Source organism: Canis lupus, chromosome 25 (genome assembly GCF_003254725.2).
Source record: "Canis lupus dingo isolate Sandy chromosome 25, ASM325472v2, whole genome shotgun sequence".
Taxonomy (NCBI): Eukaryota; Metazoa; Chordata; class Mammalia; order Carnivora; family Canidae; genus Canis; species Canis lupus.
Window position 1 is genome coordinate 2,800,906 of NC_064267.1, and position 23,757 is coordinate 2,824,662.

Sequence of the window (23,757 nt, forward strand, 5' to 3'; positions counted from 1 at the left end):
CAGATGATGATGTACAAGGAATTTACACACTCACTTTAAAAAGATTTGATAAATATATAATTCCTTTGAATACCAATGGATAAAATGCAAGATGAAAATCTCATTATTATTATTTAAGAATTTATTTATTTATTCATGAGAGACACACACACACACAGAGAGAGAACGAGAGAGGCAGAGACATGGGCAGAGGGAGAAGCAGGCTCCATGCTGGGAACTCGACTTGGGACTCAATCCTGGGTCTCCAGGATCACACCTTGGGCCAAAGGTGGCGCTAAACCGCTGAGCCACCAGGGCTGCCCAAAAATGTCATTATTGGACGGGAACATTAATGTCACAGAGGTTTATTATTACTTTTTTAACCAAAGATTCAAGGTCCCAGAAGACTAGTCTAGCCTGCAAGACGTTGAGAAAATATTTCACTAAATGAATCCTGACAAGTGACCCCACAAAAATAGCATTGACCATAAACTTCACAAAAAGCTTTTTGGAAAACAAGTATGTTTTATGAAAATGTATATAGAGAAAATAAACTACTTCTCCATATATGAAATCTTGGATAATTCCTTCCCATGTCAGTTTCTTCCTTTCTCCATTTTAATCCATCCATCCCATAATGCAGAGCGGAATCTTTTGTAGAAAAGATGGAGAGAGTGAGCCCTCATATGTGTCTTTTATCTCAACTTTGGACTCTTTTCTCTCTTTAAAAGTTTATCTAGTGTTCTTTTTTCTTTCTTTCTTATTTTAGAGTCATAGCATTTGGGCTATAGATAACTAATCTGAATAAATTCTACATAGACAAAGGAATTTCTGGCATCTTGACAGCAAATATAGAGGTTTGAGCCACTAGTTTTCCTGAATAGTAATTGTCCAAGTGTAAGACAAATGTCAAACTTACATACATTTAATACAAAGACCATGGTAAAAGAGGTGAACTCTAGTCAAGTAATCATATTCTGATCATAAAAAAAAACTTTTAAGACATTCATAAGGAAACTGCAAGTTGTTTTTGAGAGGTACTGCATATGGTAAAATTTATAAAATGTTAGAGGCCTTTAAGAGGATTTAAGAGTGAAATGACAGAGGAGGTCAGACTCAGTCAGGTGTGGAATATCCAAGAGCTTTAAAGCTTTAAGCCTTCTGCTTTTAAAAAGAACAACTACAACTCATTCCAATTCCAACTGAGTATCCTCCTTTTAAAGTTTTCAAGTTTCCCCAGCAAGAAGTGTCACTTCTTCATCTGGCCAGAAGCCTGAGGAAAACCATGAAGATCTGAAAGGGGGCATGCACCTCAGAACCTACTCTCTTCCCAGTGTGCTCCAGACTGTTACCTCCTGTGTCCACACCTGAAGAAGGAGAGATGCCTGTGACATTTCGCAGTTACTATAATTTCTAGCTGATTCCTTGCACATGGGGTTAAGTCTACAAAAATTCTTTAAGGGGGGAACACCTGGGTGGCTCAGTGGTTGAGCATCGGCCTTTGGTTCGGATCATGATCCTGGGGTCCTGGGATCGAGTCCCATCCAGCTCCCCACAGGGAGTCTGCTTTTCCCTCTGCCTGTGTCTCTGCCTCTCTCTGTGTCTCTCATGAATGAATAGATAAAACTAAAAAAAAAAAAAAAGAAGAAGTCCAGCCCAAATGTGTTTCAGAACTGCTCTTCTGCTCTTACCTGAGGATCTCAGATCCCAAATCCATCTGTTTGGAATTGGTAACAAATAATCTTCTCTGGATATCTGGAAGGGCCGATACCACAGCGGCCAAATATACAACCATAAATTGTAATCCAGAAATGGTTAATACAGATTATTTAGGCCAAGTCCTTATTTGATGAATGAAATAACAGAGACGTAAAGTAGAAAAATGATTTATTCTATACCACATAGTAAGTTAACCATATTCTTTTTCAATTGTTAACCATATTTTAAAATTCAACTCTTTAGAGCTTGTTGTACTGCATCATACTGCCACATTTTTCTTGTAAACAAACTATCAGAGAAGATTCATTTCTGAAGTAAAACCCTTCCACTGGCAATATTTTAAAGAAAATGAAAACATTTAAATATAAAACATCACTAAAGTTCTCTGTAATGTGGCCTTATTTATACAAGAGCAATGGCCAAAATAGGATAATCCCTTGCTGCTGTACTTTATTTCTAAAGAACATTTACCATGCTATATATAATAATCTTTCCATTTTCCCACACTTGGCTGCTAATTCATCAAGCACATGTCTTGTTAACTTCATAGATCCCTAATGCCTGAGACAACAACAGGTGTATACATGGCATTCAATACACATGTGGTACATAAATGAATGGATAAATGTGCATGAATGCATGAAAAGTCTGAGAAGCAAAACTGTATATGGAGATAGATCCATGTTATGAGGAGCTGTAAAAGCCAGATTTAAGTGCTCACATTTGATGTACCAAGACATAGAACATCACTGAGATTTTGAAATAATGAAGAAACTTGATGGAAGTAATAATGCTTAAGAACAAACCTGGCAGTCGTAAGGAAAGTAGATTTAGAAGATATAGTATCAGAAAAGCCAAATGGCTCAAATTATGCTAGAGAACATCCAGTCTGAAGAGGGGGATTACAAAGATACAAAAATAATCAAGGCTAAAACTGCTATTGTTGCATAATATATGAAAGATGTCAAAGTACTGAAAACCATTTTTTGACTCACATCTTTAAAAATACAACTCAGAAATCACTCCCTCACAGGAGCAATCCATGGTTTCAGGCAGAGGTTCCTCACTGGTATACCTGAGATCAGTTTCAAGTACATCTAACACTTCAGCTCCCCCCCCCCGCTCCCCCCCCCCCCGCCCCGTCCTCTGAAGAGTCAAGGGTGGAGAGAGACCTATGGCTAGTCAGTTATGGCTGTAAGAAGTCTTGACCAATTACCCGTATAGGCTATACAAATTTTCCCACTTCTATGAGTGCATGGCATGAAAATTTTCAAAACATAATCAAGCACAATTATTTTCCACCCTATTGTCTTTTAACTCATGATGTAATTAATTATTTAAACTGTACCACTAAAAAAAATAAAATAAAATAAAATAAACTGTACCACTTTAGGCAAAGGATGAAATAGATTTGAAAAGATTACCCCTACCTGTAGCATATTCCATTTCAATGAACTTCAGTGGTGTAAGGTATTACACTCAGAATTGGATGTAACAATGTTCAACAATGCAGAACCAACTTGCTTGGTTATTTGAACACCTCATTACAATTTTTCTGTTCTGAGAATTTTTTTTTCCTTTTCCATTATGGAATGTACATATAAAATAATGTTTTGGAATATAGGAGGGTATATTATAATGTTTACTTATTACTTCATTATGTTGTGGCTTTTTAAATTGTACATAGTTTTAGAACAGTATTTAGTATTACATACAAAAAATTTCATAAGTAAACATATATATCCAAAAAATAGAGAGGTCCTGAAAAGTTTTTACTACTGAAATATGCAATCAAAATTTTGAAGACTGTTGACTTACATTCTTTCTCCTATAGCTACTGTGTGAGTTTCCCCAGGGAGTCTCTAGGAGATAAATGATAAAACTAACTAGAAATGGCTCAGATTGAAACAAATGCAAATTTCATTTTGCTTCTTTAGTCCAATGAGTTCACATCTACAAAAGACTGCTCTCATTTACCAAAGATAATATTTTCTCCAATGATATACATTTACTGTCTATACTTAATAATAAGTACCCTCATTTATTGAATACAATGTTTTTACTACATGCAGATATTATACCATTAAATTTAGAGTGCCTATGTCATTTGGGCCCCTCATGCTTTTTCCAGCTTGCTTTTAAATTTCCAATTTTTTTTCCTCTTTGGTTCTAGAGATACTATGATTGCAATTTCTGCTTTTTGTGTGGTCTTAATATTTGCTGTAAAATTTTCTAATTTTTTTCAACATTAACTATATAAGAGAAACTGCTAAGTGCTTTGCATTCAATATCTCATTTGGTTCTCCCCACACATATGTGGTGCTATGATGTGCTGTTGGTTATCAACATTTTATAGAGAAAGAGAATTGAGACAAAGAGAGGTTTAGTAATTGCCTAAATTCACACAATTGGCAGGTGGGGTGGCAGAGTAGAGAAATAAAGTCCTTGTTTGAACTCTACAAATATTACTATGAACCACCTCAATTCTCCTAGAAATATTGAGAATGTATCATAGTAGGTGAAGGAAATCCCAAAAAGGAGAATATTTGGGACACTTTGCCAAATTAGTGGATAAATAACTCATATTTGGTTAAAGACAAAGGGAGATTACTTAGTGAAGGCTTGTGGAACAATATGGACAAATAATTAGAAGGCCAAAGGACAACCAATAACAATAGCAATTGATAATTATAAGGCAAACAAATTATAAAAAACATTCATGATAATATTTCACAAGTTGTTCTGCTTCATAGCTACCATTAGCACTAGCCCTTTTTCTGAATATTTTGTGATTGGTGTGCATTCATTAACCCACTAGTACAGATAATGTGCCCTGGGCTTATATTATGTGCCATCATTATGCTAAAAGATGTAGCCTTAGTGTACATGATGTAAGCATATTACAAAATGCAGTGAGGACAATGTTGTGAGAAATAGATTTATGTGGGCTTGATATATGAGCAAGGATTAGAAAAGTAGAGTTATATACAATCTTATATAACCGTGCAAGTATTGTATAACCTATGTATTCCTGAGCAGGGAATTCTGCTAATAAAACAAATTTGATTTCTTTTTCAGTACGGCAGAAAAATCGTTTTTTTTTATTTTCCATATCTCCCTAGTTATCAATAATCCTTGAAATGTTAACTAGAAAGTACAAGATTATGTACTTTTATTTTTTTTTTAAATGTGAGTGGGGAAAGAGGTCATGAATGAACCAAAGATTGAGATGAATTTCAGGAAGATAGAATGCTACTGTGGTATGATTTATAGATTAAAATAATGGAGAAAAATAACAGCTCATAACATAGACAGATGTCATGAGTGGAGATTGGAGACACTTTTCATTGTTTGGCCCTTAGATTCAACAAGCATGAAGAGTAAAGGTTAGGAGAAAGGTAGAAATGGGAATGATTGGATGAACCATTTTTCACAATCTTTAAACATATCATGTATAATATATAAATTTTTATTTTCAGCCTAAAGTAAAGGAATCCTTTTCAAAACCAGAATGATCTTTTAGAATTTGATAAAACCTTCAGAGTGGAGTTTGGTACCTCAGAATAAGACCCTCTTCCTTCTGGCACTGCATTATCATTCAGGGCAGAAGCCAGGAATTCTGGGCCAGGGTGGTGGGGGCAACAGAGGGAGAACCTAGCCTCAGACTCTATGTTTCAATGTTATCAAAGATGTGAGAAAAACCCTCAGCATGAACAAATATGACCAAGAGTTAATCAACCAAAACATGTAGCCCAAAGCAATAATAATTTCAGAAGAACATAATACTTTAAAAAATCTTAATTAGTATTTTATAACAGATTCAAGATCTTGCACTAACATGGGAACAACTTACATTGAAAAAGGAGCAATGTGGAGACTTTATGGAATTTAGAACTTTTTCAGTACATGGTTTACATAAGAGACATGAAAACAAATTGAGAAAAATATAAAAGTCAAAAAGAAGCAGTCCAGGAGGGCTAGCACCTCTGTTAGCAGTTTCTGAGAATAGAGAGAAAGAAATTATGGGGAGCTTAACTGTAGGAAAAAATTTCCCAAAGCTAGTAAAAATATGGCTCCTCAGACTAAAAGGAACCACGCAACACCAAGGAAGAATGAAAAACAGCCCATACATGATGTTACTGATGAAATTTCAAAATACCACAGACATTGTCATTTATTTACCCTATACTATAGTCTTCTCCTATTTACTCAGAGGAATCTGAATTGTTGAGATAATAACCTAAGAGAAGGTCCATACATCCCAGCCACAGGAAATAAGCATACACTGCTTCTTGATCAGTGACCAAGTGAAGATTTTGTGAGTTATGGCTGGTAAAATGAAAGGGGGAAGTTGGCTAAAGGGATTTTTTGAGAAGGAGAATTTCTTTCTGATTAAGAGAGAGAGAGAGAGAGAGAGAGGAGGAAAAGGGGAAAGAGGAAGACAAGGAAGAGGAAAACAAAAGGGAAAGGAGAAGTTCTTCATACTTTCTTGCATTGTCAGGAGGTTACTATGCTTAAAGTTGCTGCAGTGAACCTGCAACCATAAGGATAGAACCTAGAAGATTCAGAAAAGTTAGCTGAGAACCTTCAAATCAACTCCATAAGCATCTGTCTTCATATTTTGTTTTATGTGAAAAATATAAGCACCTTTTTTATGTTAATTTCACTTTGTCCTTTTAATCTATAGCCTAAAATAACCTAAATGAACAAATTTAACCAAGACTGAATGAAGCTCGAAAAGTTTTGGGAGTGTAGATCTCCAAAGGATTTAGAGTGATATGGACATTAAATTCTTTTTCAGGATCACTAAGTGTGAAATAACATCCTCGAAGTTTTGAGGTAAATGGTTTTGAAACTGGGATTCCCTAGCTTTCTAAACCATTAAGTATAAAGGTATTCAAACCTTTCCATCTGTGCTATAGCATTCTTGAAATAATTACAGGAGAATATATATTGGCAAAATGAAAAAAAAGAATCTAAGACATGAAGATGCCAAATCTGAAATGATTGGGGAGGAGCATGAAAGAGAGAGGAGAAAAAAACTCCTGTATGACAGCCACACAGCAGTCATGAAAAACAGTCTATACAAAACTGACATTTTCTCAAAGAGCTGCATAATCCTAGTAGTATAATAAAGAAATATATATATTTCTTCTTTCAATGAGATTAAAATAAGCAAATAAAATAAGCATTAAAATTAGAAATTCCAGGAATGACAAAAATGTACAAAAAAATCATGATCCAGGTAGGAAGCAATGTGGCATGATTTCTACTGAATAAAGAAGTTTAAGAAAATGGATGTCATTCAACCTTGGTGCTTTCAACGTTCTCCTTTGAATAGCATAGAAACTATTACCTGGTTCTTCAAAAGGGTCCATCACACAATATTTTAAAAATTGTCTTTTGTGGTTTATGTTTTTCAGAATAAACAGAGAGAGTCCAGATTTTCTCAAACTTAGAGCTACTGACATTTGGTCCAAACAATTCTTTGCTGTAGGAGAGTATCCTGTTCACTGTAGGATGTTTAGCAGCAGCCCCAACCTCTACCCAGTAGATGACTTTGAGACACCAGTCCTGATGATCTCAAATGTTTCCATTCTTTGCCAAATGTTCCTTCACAGGGAGGTGGCAAATACGCTTCTGGTTGTAAAAGTACTGTTTAAGGCTTAAAAAATTATATAAATGTTATAAATTTCGAATACAAGATTGTAGAAGTATAGCTGAGAAAAGTTGAATGATGGTGTATTAGGAAAGACGTGGTAGATGGAGGTAGAAAGATATCATTTTTTCTCCCCACTACTATGCCCACCCTACCGAGATCTAGAAGCACCTCTGGCACAATCCTACTGAAGCTCTGCTCACTTCTCTGGGTAAGGCTTCTAGAGTGATCTGGTCCTGAGGTGAAACTCAGAAGGCCACAGGCTGACCAGTGGGGATTAGGCCAAATCATATTTCTTCTTATATAGGAAGAAACTAAGATACCTAAAGTTATTGGATAAATCAATAAATATTCAAGTTATTTAAGAATATATTGATAATAATCAACAGACTGTATTTAAAAACACACTGGGAGGAGGGATGACTGCAGGATATAGAATGACTATTTTTCACAATAAATAATAAATATAGCTAAAGAATTAGAAATTGAGACTTAATGGCATTAATACATTACTTGGAGTTATTGAGTTTATAATTAAGACTACTAAAATAGAAATAGTCCAAGAAGTTTTCTCTAAGGAAGAAAAAATGTGGCTTTTCTTTGTAGCTTTATGTTTGTGTTTATATATACATTACTTTGATTATAATTTGAAATATTTCTTAAACAATGGTTTTGTTTACCTTTGAATTTGTCTCAGTATCTACCCTACCTAAATGACCTTTGGGGTCATCAGTTTGCACAGCGAAGGGAGTTCTAACTGCAATGAAAAGGGAAATTTTAGTCAATCTATAGGAATTTTTACTTTCCAAAACAACTTGGCCAAATTTTTCTGATATTGGGTGCTGAATGAATACTTTTTAAACACTGCAATTCAATTTCTTGCCTGTTAATGTGAGACTCCTTTTTCAGTCGCTTAGCCTGGCTTGTTGTCCTGCCACCCTTTCTCTAGATGTCAGTGAGATAATCAAAACTCAGGCATTTAAGAAGTCTTCGCAAACCACTAACACTCAGCCCTCAAATTAGGGGTCAGCAATTCAACTCAGAGTAGACAGCATCTGAGAGCTCACCTAAGGGGATATAGCAATAATCCCTCGGCAGCTATTCCTTAATCTTTGCTGGCAGAGGCTTTAAAGACAGCTCAGAGAGTTCTTTATGCAAATGGAATTGTCTGGATCTACTGACAGTGAGGCTGAACTGGACAGACCCTGGGCATAAATATCCACTGGGTATATTCTCCCACCGGCAAGGACACACATTCTTAGATCTGGATATAGTATCCTGCAATTAATAAAGGGCAAGAAAGTTCATCTTGAAGATGAGTCACAGATAACTTAGAAACTTGGACAGAATCAAAAAGCAGTGAATCTTCTTTATTATATCTAGTCTTTAATGAATGCCAGAACCTTTCTGAAGCTCTGAAATACTATTCTTTGTAAAATGTACCCATACAACCATAGTACACAAATACATATACTCATTAAACACTCAATTCAAATATAGACATGTATTTGTACACATATTTGAATTTGTATATGTGCCTATGTATGTGTGGTCTAAATATGTATGAGGGGTGTGGAGAAAGAGAGAGAGAAAGAACACAGTGTCCAGTAGCTGTGAGCTATGGGGCAAGTTACTTATAGATGTAAGTTTTCCTCCTTCTACAATGAAACTAATAAAAATATCATCCTGAACGGATTTGGTCATGTTTTTGTGGGGCTCACATTAGATGATTTATGTGTAATATTAAGATTATTTCAAAAAAACCATTAAGATTATTTCTTAGATTTTCTAAAAAATGTTTTAGTGGATTCATTTGTAAATTCCTTTACTTTGAGCACTACTTTGAGATACTTGAAATGTGACTTGGTTAAGAAATCTGTAATTACTCTACAAGTTCTCAGAATGTATTTTTTTGTGTGTGTGAACAGAAGCACATTCAGTTGGGATCTACCACCCTTAAAGCCATGCATCATCATTACTGTATGCCCAGTCCCTCTGGTTCACAGCCTCATGTCATGGTCAGGAGTGGTTACTAAAGACCTTACTTGTGCCGAGAAAGACTCCAAAGGACTCTATGTAAGACTGTCTAGTATCATTCCATTCTTCATGTTACCTTAACCTGAAAGATAAAGATTAGGATATAAATTAAGTGCCAATTAAAATGAGATAATGAGGGCAGCAGCGATGGTGCAGCGGTTTAGCCCCGCCTGCAGCCTGGGGTGTGATCCTGGAGACCCGGGATCAAGTCCCACCTCGGGCTTCCTGCATGGAGCCTGCTTCTCCCTCTGCCTGTGTCTCTGCTTCTCTCTTGCTCTCTATGAATGAATAAATAAATAAATCTTTAAAAAAAATAAAATAAAGGCAGTCCCTTGGGCTACTTTTAAAAAAATGTGATAATGAGGGGGTGCCTGGATGGCTCAGTGGTTGAGCTTCTCCTTTGTTTCAGGTCATGATCCCAGGGTCCTGGGATCAAGTTTGGCATCAGTCTCCCTGCAGGGAGTCTGCTTCTCCCTCTGCCTATGTCTCTGCCTCTCTCTGTGTGTCTTCATGGGTAAATAAATAACACCTTTTTAACACCTTTTTAAAAAATGAGACAATGTTTGTGTTTGTTAATTCAAATTGGCAAATAAATATTCACCATAAAAATACATATTTACTTGATAATACTAATTGGTGACACAATGAAACTTGTGGCCTACGTTGTTGGTGCTAGTATAAACTAATCAACATATCTGAAATGGGATGTCAGTTACTGAAAGACTTATTATACATGTTCATCCACTTTGATAGTGCAGTGACATTTTTAGGAATCTAGCTTAGAGAAATAAATTATGTACAAGAAAGTCATGTATCGATAGTCACAATATTGTTTTAGATTTTCAATGTAAATGCCTATAATTGTAAAAAAAGGCTAAATAAATAAATTATAATATGTCCATAAATATAATGGATAATGAAATACATCTATATACATATAAATATATATATGTGATGTGGGAAAGTTTTATTGTATAATTTAAGCAAAATGAAAGGATATAGAAATATTAACTCTCACATCCCCTCAACACACACACACACACAAATATAGGAAGAAAAGAATCTGCTTTAAATATTAGCAATAGATTAATGGCTACTTTTGTTTTCTTATGATTACGCTTCTTTTTTCCATGTGTTATACAATGAGCATATATGACTTTTATAATGAGAAAACCACCATTATTTAATAAAATAGACATTTAAAACTTAATGTATTTCTGTAGTATTTTGTTTTTCTGTTTGCTCATTTCCAACATGAAATATCCCTTTAAGCAGAGTGAAATGGGAAATGTTTGCTTTGAGCCAAGAATGCACAAATTAAAGTAAGTGAAAGCATGCAGTTTTCAAAAGCTATTGACATTATTTCAGAAATTCATCCATCTTATTCTTTTAGCCAGTTTTTGTAGGGTTTTTTTTTTTTGGTGGGGGGTGAGAAGATTCAGAAATTAAATGACCTTTTCTAACTAACCACACACAGATGTAGTCACAGGTAATGATGGTATTATGTAAGCTCAGTATGTGCAGTAAACCTTAAAATGTGTATTCTACCAACTAGCAATTTTCCCAATCAGCTTTTATTTTGCAGTGCCACCATCCTGTAAAGCCCTAATCATGGAGGTGGCTCTGGAGAAAGAGCTATGTTCTCTTTGAACTCAGTGGGTAATGAATGTGTAAGGACTAAATGTGCTTTTTTCTCTCTGTAGCACAGTGTGCCTTCCTGGCTTTGCAGTCGTTTTCTCCAATTCAATACAAATTCTTGTAATTTCTCCCAGAAATAAATGCTATTAAATGCCCTACTTCTCTTTCATATGTCAGAAACTTTCCACCCTGCCATCAGCTTTATTTTTGTCACAATTAAAAAATCTACATCATCAGCCAGAGACAGACAGACCCCAAGTAGCCAAAGTTGTCAGCTAGGAATAAGTACAATTTCCAATGGGAAGTACATAATTAATAATGACAGGCAGTGTAATGGGCATCACTGTCCTTCGTCTCTCCTGCTATACCTGGCTGGTTTTGTTAGGTCTAAATAAGTGGCTCACAAGTTATCACATATTCACACAAAGATAGAAAAAAACCCTAATCAAAACCAGTACTATGATCACTTCCTAAATTTTAATCCTATCTGATTTATGATGGCTTTATTCAAACTCCATATATAGAAGCAGAAAACAGGCTTCGCTGGTAAAAAAAAAAAAAAAAAAACAAAACAAAAAAAAAAACTATCGCTTGGCTGACCTTTATTTCAGACTAAGAATTGCACAATTGCTGGAGGCCATTCAAAATGCCTTGGGATTTTATTTATTTATTTATTTATTTTAGATAGTGTGAATCACTCGAGTCTAGGTGTTAATTGAATTAATATGTACAGAGAGTCAAAGAAGAGAAAATTGAGAAATTGATCTTAAATTTGAAATAATTATTTTTATAGTTATTCTAAAATGCTTGTTCATCTTTAAAAACAAATATAGCATGGCATGTCCCACTTGGGAAAGATCACACAGGAAAACATATACACATGCAAGCTGAGGTCTAGAATCACTGAGGTGATTGATCTATCCAGGATAATGTCAACCAATGTATAGTAGATTTAGGAGCAATAATCTGGGAAATACAAAATCCTATCCAATAAAATCTAGTCCTAAAATACTACGTTGTCCACACTGCTCATTTCAGAGGACATTAAAATGAATGAATGAAAGAAGTCATTTTTTAATCACTTGAATAGACTCATATGGGTCGTCTAACTATTACACATAAGAAAGCCAAGACATAGAGAAGTCAATGACTTAAGTGGCCTCACAGACATAAAAAATGGCAACAGTCAGCCTCAAAACCAGGCAATCCAACTCCAGAAGCCATTTTCCTAGTCACTACACCTCAGCACCTCTTTCGCATGGTCTGATTACTTACCCGTTGCTTTAGGGAGCCCAGCAGTTCCTCTGAGGTGTTCACAGCGGACTTCTGTGATTCTGCCATGGAATATCTGCCTTGATCTGTTTAGTAGAATGGAGTTCTATGTGAAATTGCATTTAAAAAGAGAGGAGCATACAACATATTTCACAAAAAAGTACTACATTTGAGGAGTCCCAATCCCCTCAGGGTCTTATAGTACTTCAGAGTCAACGCTGAAGGCATTAATTTGCACCACAGATAGCTGTTAAGATGTACTATTAAATAAAGACTTTTGGCTGATGCTAGGAGAGTGGTGGGAATGGGGAGTAGTGGAAGAACCCAAGATGCCTTTTTATGATGTGTTCTTTGTCCTTATGATTGTTTTTGTAACTTTTTATAGTGGGATGACTGATATTTAAGGTCAGGCAAACTGAGGGAAGTTGGAAGACAGTTGTATTTACTGGTTCTGAAGCCAAATGTCAAGCACAAGGTATTGGGCCTGTGCTATGTCTCCCAGTTGAAGCTGACATGAATTTCTATGAAGAGAAAACAAGGCGAGATACTGTATACTACATCCTTTTAGGTCTGCTCTTTGAATTTAGTTTTCACCCCTTGAGGTCTTTCAGGGTTTGGCATACTTCCCAGAGTTTACTTTTTGACTATATGGAGAACTTTCTTAATCTATAGCTTATATGCATTCAAAGAAAGGTTTTTTTTTTTTAAGATTTTATTTATTTATTCATGAGAGACAGAGAGAAAGAGAGAAAGAGAGAGAGAGGCAGAGACACAGGCAGACAGAGAAGCAGGCTCCAAACAGGGAGCCCGACGTGGGATTCGATCCCAGGACTCCAGGATCACGCCCCCGGCCAAAGGCAGGTGCTAAACCCCTGAGCCACCCAGGGATTCCCCAAAGAAAAGGTATTTAATTTTTGTGACATACATTGAAATATTTAGGTGATTCTAGCTCCAGACACTAGTCAGGTTTCCCAGTAAGGTTTTACTTAATATATGATATTCTTTATCTAATGACCACAACTGAAGGAGGGGCATTTATTTTGTCTTCATAAATGCTGAGTTGGGCATACTATAGATCTGTTCAATTGACTGTACAGAGAATAACTGTTAATTTTGCTCAGATATTTTTTAAAAAGCTAATTTCAAAATAGCCCATTTTGTAAATGCCTATCAACAGAACTGTAAACTCACATTTTCACGGGTACTTTGTTCCCTATCCTAGAGTTTTGCAAATAAAGCATGCTTTAATATATAACAGAAAACTAAATTATTTCTTTCCTTTCCTTAATATTTCTCTTAACATGCCTAATTTACTTCTAAAGGATGGGTTTCAGTTAATTTTTATTCCTATTGTGCCAACAGCACACAAGGATCTTGAATCAGTGCTATTTTGTCCAGGTTTATATTTCTGAAGGTGTACTAGTCAAGGGAATGAGGCCAATTCTTGACAATATTCCACCATGTCAGATGATTAAAATAAAGTGTCCTATGACTGCAGATAATGACACTTGACAAATCACAAGCATGAAGAATCAAAATAATGTGTAGTCAAAATATGTTTTATAGCCAAGAATGAAAGGTTACCCCAGAAAAGTATGAACTCAATATTGTGTTTGCCGAATTTGTATAGCAATAACTTGGGAAATAGCACAAAGATAATGCAGGGCAGTTGCTCTCAGGGCATGCTGATGAAATGTTGAAAAGGAAGATAAGGCATCTGATTTAATTCAAAGTACCAATATCTTTATCAGGTACAGAGGGGAAGGATGCCATGAAGCAGCTACATAAATATATAAGCTTTAAACAAAGCACAACTGTAGCGAAAGTTAAAGCATAAAGATGTGTGTAGCTCTTCCTTTCATATTATTTACTGACTTCAGTGAATACAACTTGCCAATGGCAAAGAAAGATCATGCCAGCCACATGTTTCTTAAGCTGAACAGCTTTTAAAAATCTTAAAATACAGTGGTTACAATAATCGTTTGATTAGCACTTTTGTTAACAGTATTCTTAGCCTGCATAGCTTATTATGGCAAATGTTACAATTAGAATTGCATTAAAATAATAGCTATCGATTTGTCAGAATTCTGTAATGATGCTCAAACTACTGGAAGAGATAACAGCCCTATTGGCTCTTGACCAAGATGGATCACAATACATGCTGATAACCTGATTCAACATTCTTGATTTTTTTTTTCCTGCATTATTCATTCAAATGCTCAGACAGAGCAAGAAGTCAGCTCTCTGGCCTTGCCGACAAACAAAGTCTTAATCCCAAGCAAATTTCCCAGATAACCAATGTATGGTTTTTAAAGTCCTGATACTTGTCTGTTTTGAAATGATATTCACCTTTATTGAAATCTTTCTAAGATACATTCCATATTTCTATTACTTTTGTTTATTATCATACTATCCCACAATACAGAGAGACCTGTAGAAAGTACTTATTTGGGGTAAAATATAACACTTTCAGCCAGATTTTGAAAGCTTTAGTGTATTATAGGCAAAATAGTTGATAATAGTGATAACTTTGAATCATCAAGAAAACATTAAATTAACTTACATGCAACCTTGTTAGGAGTCATAATGCTCATTAAAAAGGCAAATGCACTAATTAGTCTTTCATATTTGTTTCTTTCTTCAGTCTTTCCCTGCTGGCAGATATTCAGTAATCACTGCACAGTGTTGACAGAGTACCAGTACCTAATAACACCTCGCACCATTTCTTACCTTTACCTTCTATCCTTCTATGAGATACAAAATAAGATAATTGAAGTGATATAGTCATCATTTGGCACAAACCATAGAACAAGTAACTGCTTCCACTTTTCAGAGATCTTTTTGTTACTTCTGGGATTTTAGGAATGTTCCAAGAAGCTGAGGTGAGAGGAGCAGCAGTTCAAATCACAATTATTAATTCAGGTAATTATATGACAATATAATTTTAAGATTTTAAATTTTAAATATTAAAAGTATATATTATGTTTCCACTTCAGATAGGGTGCTATTTCCATAATTGAAGAGGCACAATACAACCCAATAAGGATGTATGCTTGGAAATACGTTTAAAAATATTTATTCTTAGAAATAGATAGATTGGCATGATGGTAAGTGAGTTTAAGTGTCAGGATGAAAATCAAAACATTCTTAAGGGGCTAAGTACTTGGGTAGGCAGATCCACTGTTCCAGGTCTCTTATGTAGGTAAGAGCTAAGAATCCTCTTGAGAAATGAAAAAGAAGCACCAAATTGCAAAATAAACTATACCATGATTCTCAAAACAGATGACCTGCACCCAAACATACCATACCATGCTACAAAACTAACCTCAGAAGTTTTAACAGCTGCTCTTTGAGATTCATATTTTCCAAAACCAGAGATAAATCCTGAATGGACTCCTACGTTACTGAGATAAGACCAATCACTACCTTTCCCTCCTCTCTGCCTTCCCCTCCTCTGTAACTCACCTGGTTCTGAGCTTCCAGACTTACATCACACTTATCAATTTCCACTCTATAAAGACATTATGACTAACCCCCACCCCCAAAACCTAGGCATGCTCCTCTCTTCATTCCCTTTTTGAGATGTACTAAGACTTCATCAAGATGTTCTTCATCATAAAGTTACGTAAACTAAGGTTTCTATGATTCACAGCCTGCTCTGGTAGCTTCTAGAGCTTTTGACCCTTCATTCACCTATGTGTTTATTTAACTCCGTTGCATGAAATAAAGACTGGGATATAATTATTGGGTTTGGCCAGATGGGGTTCATGAATGACATTAATGAGTGGTTTCATTGGAGAAGTGGGAAAATGGTGTAATTTTAATGGGCTCAAGAGAGAATGGTTGGCGAGGGAGTGGAGAGAGTAATTATAAACTATTTCAAGAAATTCTGCTATAAAATAAAGCAGAAAAATGGGACAGAAGCTTGAGGGGATGCGATTTACAACACATTAGTATGAAAACAGGAACACTTAAAAAAAAAAGAGAGAGAAAACAGTGCAGAGGAGTACGGAAGAATTTCAGGAGCAAAGTCCTTGGGAAGTTGAGAGAAACACTGTCAAATGCCCGAGCTGAGGAGCTGATCTTCCAGAGCAGTGTTAATTGTTGCTAGAATGTATGATTGCAAATACAGATAGACTACTTTGATTGCAAATGAGAAGATTTGCTTCCAATATTTTTTTCTAGTTTGTCAGATAGAAAAATCTGCAAGTGAGAACAGGAAAAATAGAGGACCAATAACTAGATACAGATGATCCAGTGGAAACACTGAGGTCCACAGTTAAAAGTTTAGGTTCAGGGCAGCCCGGGTGGCTCCGTGGTTTAACGCTGCTTTCAGCCTGGGGCATGATCCTGGAGACCAGGGATCGAGTCCCACATCAGGGTCCCTGCATGGAGCCTGCTTCTCCTTCTGCCTGTGTCTCTGCCTCTCTTTCTCTCTCTCTCTCATGAATAAATAAATAAATAAATAAATAAATAAATAAATAAATAAATAAAATCTTTTAAAAAAAGGTTTAGGTTCAAGTGTTTCCTCTCTCTCACTCAGTAGCTGAATGACCACTTCACCTTTCTAAGCTGTGATTTCTCTCTGTATGAAATAGAAATAATATTAATGTCTTTCCTAGCTATTCTATCAGCATAGTATACTATTCTTCCTCCTTTTCATATTTCACATATTCTTCAGTAGTACTTACCTTCTGGTCTTCTAGTTGTGTATCAGCACATCTAACTCCCAAGACCGTAAATTCTTTGAGAAGTGAGTGTTATACCATTTTTTTTCCTTGAATCTGAGAACTAGCATATGAGGTTATAGTCAGTGTCTATGATTGACCAATAATAGCTAAACTGATATAACAGTTGCTATCTGTCAGGTAATCTTTGAAACACTTTTTTTTATGTATTAATGCTTGATTCAAGCTTTAAAACAAGCCTATTAATTAGGAACTTTTAGTATCTTCATTTTAGAAATGACAAGACTAATGCACAGAGAGTAGCAGAGTTGGGATTAGAATTGAGGGATCCACTCCAAAGGTTGAACTCTTAAACTCAACACCATACTGCTTCTTTAAAAAAAAACTCAATTAATTTATGTGTTGTGGCTGAAGAAACTCATGCTGTATGACTTTAGACCTTTGTGATAAAATATGAGTGGGTCTAGTGTAGCCTTCTGTATGAATAACATTTGAAATATTGCTTTGTCAAATCACTTAAATAGTGCACAGAAAAACAAAGTACACAGAAGTACAAAGAAAAAATACACAGGAGTACAGTTTGTTGTAATTACATAGCAGTGGTTTATTATACGAGCAATATGCATACTTTCACCATATCCTAAATATTCTTGGTGGCTGAGAAGCAAAAATTTATAATAACTGGTACAATTTACTGATATATCGCTATGTGGCAGTCACTGAGCTAAGTGCTTAACATATATTATCCCATTTAATTTTCACAAAGCCCCTATTGTGTTGCTTTGTTTCCCATTTTAGAATAAGGATGCCCGGCAGAGTGTGAATGTAGGTGTACTAAGTCCAAACCCTAGGCACCTAGTGTCTTTGTTCTCTTGTGTGGCGGCAGATGATCAGATGTTGGCATAGCAGGAAAGGAAAGTCAAAAGTGTTAAGGGAAGTCAAAGAAGAGACAGAGTAAACCTACAGTGCTCCAAGGGCATCATCATTCAGGACACCCTTTGTGACCCAGTGTCTTATGAAAAAACAAAAATAACAATAGGTCCTATCTCATCAGGTTGTTATGGAACAAAAATGAGTTGATACAGCTCAAGTTCAAAATAAATATGAGATGCTACTGTTACTGATCTCATGTATTAGGAGGTTTGTGTACATTGTTGTTATTGTGATTATTGTTACTAAGTATATATTACAGTTCTTGGGAACTTCATTTAGGAAAAAGAAAAGGTAGAAAGGAAGTGACTAGATGCATTTCTTCCAAATCACCCGCACATAAAGAACCTAAATCTAATCATCTTTCTCGATGCTATTGAAACATACAAATAAATCAGGTATTAAGAATTGGGAGTCAGGCAGCCACGGTGGCCCAGCAATTTAGTGTCACCTTCAGCCCGGGGTGTGATCCTGGAGACCCTGGATCGAGTCCCATGTCAGGCTCCCTGCAAGGAGCCTGCTTCTCCCTCTGCCCCTCTCTCTCTCTCTCTCTCTCTCTCTCTTTGTGTGTGTGTGTCATAAATAAATAAATAAAATCTTTAAAAAGAAAAGAATTGGAGTATTCATGTTGAAGAACAAGTCTTTAAATTATTTATTAGTATAGTTATTTTTAAATAGGTTTTTCACTGGCAATTACATTTATACTTATCTATGTCTTTGAGCTTTGCAGAATATCCGAGGGATAAAGGAGAATATTAAATCCTATAGCTTGCCTTATTTTACAAGGATATCTTATATTGTCATGTTACAGGCATTTTTATTCTCATGTTTCATCTATAAAGTATTTTTTATGTTTACCGGGTGTAGAATATTCTCTAAAAACTTCATTAATACATGGCAGTTTAAGGTTTGCGCCAATACTTGCAAGAAAATGCAAGGCAAGTTGTAAAACTGGACATAAAATGTATTTAACTCCAGGAAGTCAATGTTTCTTTTTGACAGTCTAGCCAATCATCCACATTGCCGAATAAGTACTCTGGCTGTAATCCAGAGAAATTTTGTAGGCGGACTTTGTCATACTTTGAGTATGCCACTTATTCTCTTCTCTGTACTGTTTTAACTGATTTGCCATTAATTTTTAATTTTAAAAAAGAAAGTAGAGAAAATGATTATATTTTTGACTGTACAATTGAAGACAGGCAAAACTTCAAAATACTTAAAGGGATTGGGAAGCTCTTCTCTTCCTAGTCACTCAGGAACCTTGGCTGATGGAGGCTGCAACCTGATCCATGCTTCCAGGATACCCATGGCAGGTCCCTTGAAGAATTGTGCACAGGCACTCAGAAGTGTAGCATGACACTTCTGTTCACATTTCATTAGTGAAAACAATCTTAAAAGGAAGTGAGAAAGTGCAAACTTCCCATATTTCTCCCCCTGCCCCAGAAGAAGCAGAATATTTGTGAGTGGCTCTAATGACTACAATATTGGGTTTATAACTGGCCTCCAAGCTACAAAGCTGGCACTCTGCCCAATCTGGACTTCCACATGCCTTTCCATGATGTTCCTGGCTCTAGAAAATTAAGGGAAAGATGACAATCTGTGGCTTTATCCCCCAAACATTGTTTTGGAAAAATCTTAGAACAGTATTCATTTATTGATATAGCTAACATGTTTGGGGCAGTGTTTTTAAAACTGAGGATTCATCAGTGAAGAAGACTGAATCCTTGTCTTGCAATCTTGGAACCTGTCTGGGAGGACACACATTTAATAAAGAGTTACCAGGAAGAATCAAATACTATAGAAGGTGAGAGCCTGGCCTGTTGGCTATCACTGCTGCTCTCAGTAAATGTGTTCCAACAGTACTCTAATTTCCACTTACTCCTAAGCAGCAGTGAGAGGAAATACTGTTTTAACATTTTTATATTAAATCTATAGTTCAGAAGATTGTGAATGAAAACATGAGGGTGTCCCCATGCACAAATTATTCACTTTTTTCTTATTTTCTGCTACTTAGCCAGTTTTCGAGTAGGCACTGTTTTTGGTATAACTCTTCTAGATAAGAGGAGTGTTACTCTGGGTTGAAATCATTTCTATTTATTTAGGCTTTGTCTATGGAGAACAAAATCCGATGTGAGGATTATCTACTTTGTTTGATGTAAATATGCAATGGAGTTCATTTGAGTGCTAGGACAGAATATATATAATAACCGAGAAATCTCTTGAATTTGTGCTAGATGTCCACGCTACCAGTGATTCATTCAATTCATTGCAAAGAACATGTTTCCAAAAAAGAGACAAAGCAAGCACTCTGAAGACATTTTTCAGTCATTGCCTGGCTAATTTGCCTTCTCAGTTAATGTGCTATTTATAGTGAGGTGAAATTATTCAGTGTTGGTGGTCTGCATTCCAAACCAGTCTTCTCTTCTGGCTTAGAAATTAGTCTGTTTTGATTCAGTGCTTTTCTCCCCATGTCATCCACATGTGGCATGTAGGGTAATATTCTAAGCCTGAAGAAAGAAAAAAACAAAAAACCAGCTACAGACAAGAAGCCTGGCAGAGGCTTTTAGACTCTCATTAGGCACCATCAGGACCAAGGCTGGGCTCCTCCTCCTTGCTGCAGGGATTATCAAGCTGCACTCACAGGGTCTGATCTGCCACTTTGCATTTCTCTTCACCTTCTTAGGCCTTCAACTCTCTGACCAAGAAATGAAGAAGAAGAAGAAGAAGAAGAAGAAGAAGAAGAAGAAGAAGAAGAAGAAGAAGAAGGAAAGAAAAAGAAAGAAAAGAAAAGAAAGAAAGAAGAAAAAAGAAAGAAAGAAAGAAAGAAAGAAAGAAAGAAAGAAAGAAAGAGAAAGAAAGAAGAAAAAAGAAAAGAAAGAAAGAAAGAAAGAAAGAAAGAAAGAAAGAAAGAAAGAAAAGAAAGAAAAGAAAGAAAGAAAAAAGGAGAATCTTTGAAAAACAGATAAAAACAGATTATCATTTGCACCCAGAGACATTGAATAAAAATTGACAAGATAACGCTTCTACCATTGCCTACAAGTTTATAAACCAGACCATGACAACCCTTCAGGCAGTGTCACTACTGAATGTATCAGGTGACCTTGGTGCAATGCCCCACTCCTGCATTTTAAATGAGTTTTAAATGTGGTGGGAGTATAATAAGAAGGCAGCAGTGAATAAAAACTGAGAAGTAACACCCTCGCTACTAATCCAACTTATTCTACTTAGTTGGACCTTTAATAATTCACTTACCAGATAATTGAAGAAAATACTAGGTACTGGGTGTTCAGTGAATATGCTTGACCTTGTACAACACAAGTCTGAACTGTGTGGGTTCACTTATATGCAGATTTTTTCAATAAATTCTGTTTAGTACTATAAATGTATTTTCTTTTTTATGATTTTCTTAATAACATTTTCTTTTCTCTAGCTCACTGTATTATAAAATATAGCATATAGTACATATGCAAAAGATGTCAGTTGGCTGTTTATGTTATCAGTAAGGCTTCTAGTCATCAGTAGGCTATTAGCTAAGCTTTTGGAGAGTCAAAAGTTGTACACAGAGGTTTGGCAGCAGGTATCATCATCCCTAACCCTTGTGTTGTTCAAGGGTCCTCTGTATATTTTAGTCTTGTCCTTCAACTTCTCATCAGTAAATTATCCTACCAACTCTATTCACATTACCAGTGTGATGTTTTTGCAGCATACTAACAAATCACAGAAAATAGAAAGATTTTTTTTCTCTACTGAGACTCCAGAAAAGGAAAATTAGTTTACTTGTCTACTTAAAGCTTTCTTAGAAACAGGGAAATGGGCTGGATAATTATCCTGTGTAACTGCTTGTGGGTTATCCTATGATTTCTTTTTTAAATAAACCTTTTATTTTGAGATACTTGTGGATTCACACACAGTTGTAAGAAATAATGCATTGGTGATCAATTTACACCAAGACAGTGGGTGATGAAATGTGAGGAACTCCCATTGACTTGCTCCCCAGTGAAATTGATGAAAATTATTTTAAGAACAACCACTTAAAGGCTGTCGAAATTGTCCTAAGGACAAACAAAAAGTGAAGAAACCTCTATTCAAGATAACCTAACCATGTGTAAGAAAAGCAAGAATCTGATATTGGAATCAAGATCCTGGTTCCCCACTGCCAGCTCAGCAAGCCAGAGACTCTGCTGCTGTAGCCATGAACCAGGGCTCCCTGTCCTGCCATCTCCCAGCTCCCATTCTGAGGGCTATTTTCTGAGGAGGAGGAAATCAGCCGATCCCCATCCTGCCCATCCATTGTACTGGCTAGCGCAAGCTGAGGGCTCTTCTCTCACACAGCCCACACTTGTGAAAGTGAGGCACCTTTACTGAAAATACTGGGCCTTAATTACCATTGCCCCAGCTTGTGGTGGTTTGACACCAGCAGAGACAACCCACGGGCCCTTGGTTGCTGCCCATCCCCACACTGAGCTCGTAGAGTAGAGGTGTCACTCGGAAAGTAGCTTGCTATTGTCCTAATCCCCAACTTCAGAGCCCTGCTCAGGGATTTTGCCTTGGAGAAGAGAAGCAGGCAGCAAAACAGCTCCTAATCTACCTCCAAGGAAATCATTGCATTTGCAACAGAGTGTGGAAAAGTTTAAACCTAAGAATACTCTCAAAAGCAGGACAGGTTATGGTAGAAGACAGAAGGATGGAGATTGGTGGATTTGAAATAGATACAGTTTAGACTGTGCACCGGTTAGGTTGCAGGTTAGGAGCCAATGGCAGGCCACCCCCAAGATGTGCCACTTTGGCCTGTGGATTATTTTAAACTAAAAACAATGGAGGCTTAAAAGATTCAGGGAAAAATGTTAATCTTCCCCCTAACTACTTAAAAGGATTTAGCTTGAGGACCTGCTGCAGGGGAACAGTTATCACCAGAGATAACTACATTATAATATGAACTTGATATGGTGGACAGGGAGGAACCTAGCAAAGTCTGTTAAAATTCTTCCCTTTATCCCGTTGTTTCTGTACAGCACAGCAAACATTTGTTTACCAAACATGTACTCTTTTTCATCTTCCTGTACATTGTTTCCCATGCTTTTCTAGTCTCACACCCTTACCCCCTTCTTAGTGCAGGATGAGATTCATGCCTCATTTGTATGACTATCTTTGGAATCTCATGTGTGTGTGTGTGGATTCCCTGTATGTATGCAATTGAATTTGGTTTTCTCCTGTTGATTTGTCTTAAGTCAATCTAATTCTTAGACCAGGTAGAAGAATCTAGAAGGGCAGAGAAAAAAATGTTCCCTCCCCACATAGAAAAGAGCCAGAGAACATGAGAGCTGAGGATCCCTTCAGCTTCTGGGGCTTAGAACTCTTCTCCTCACTATCTCTTCTGGATAATGAAAGCCTGATGCTTCTGCCTCCACCACAGCTGGGATTATAGAGCTTTCTACCTTCCGGCTAAAATAGAAATCTCAGCTCCTCACTAGTCTTTGCTGGCAGGATTGGTGGTGGACCCAGTTTTTCCTGTGGTATTTGACTTGAGGAAAGTAATTATTTTCTAGGAATGTTCTTTCTTATTGAATTATTTCTTTCCTGGCCCATTTGCTAGAGGAAGCAGTTTTTTGTTGGGGCTAATTTTGTCTGTGCCTGGTTGGCCTTCTTAGGTTGCTACTTCTTCAGCTCCAAGTCCTGAATATATAAGGCAAAGGTAAACTCAGGGAACTTAACAATTGATTCTTTGGGCAGTGAAGTTCTTAGCTAGTCTGCGCTCTTCTTCCAGAAGGTTCTTACATTTTTTTATATAACGTCCAGGCTTTTTAGTTGTGCTTAATGGAAACAGAAATCTATTTT

At 36.3% G+C, this 23,757-nt stretch overlaps 1 non-coding gene across 1 annotated transcript; it reads right to left on the bottom strand.

Annotated features, from left to right (window-relative positions):
- Positions 1–7,512: 7,512 nt before the first annotated feature.
- On the bottom strand, positions 7,513–7,647 carry LOC112670208 (small nucleolar RNA SNORA52). Its single transcript, XR_003142808.1, has one exon. It is a non-coding gene; the product is annotated as a small nucleolar RNA SNORA52 (small nucleolar RNA).
- Between the last annotated feature and the right edge of the window lie 16,110 nt (positions 7,648–23,757).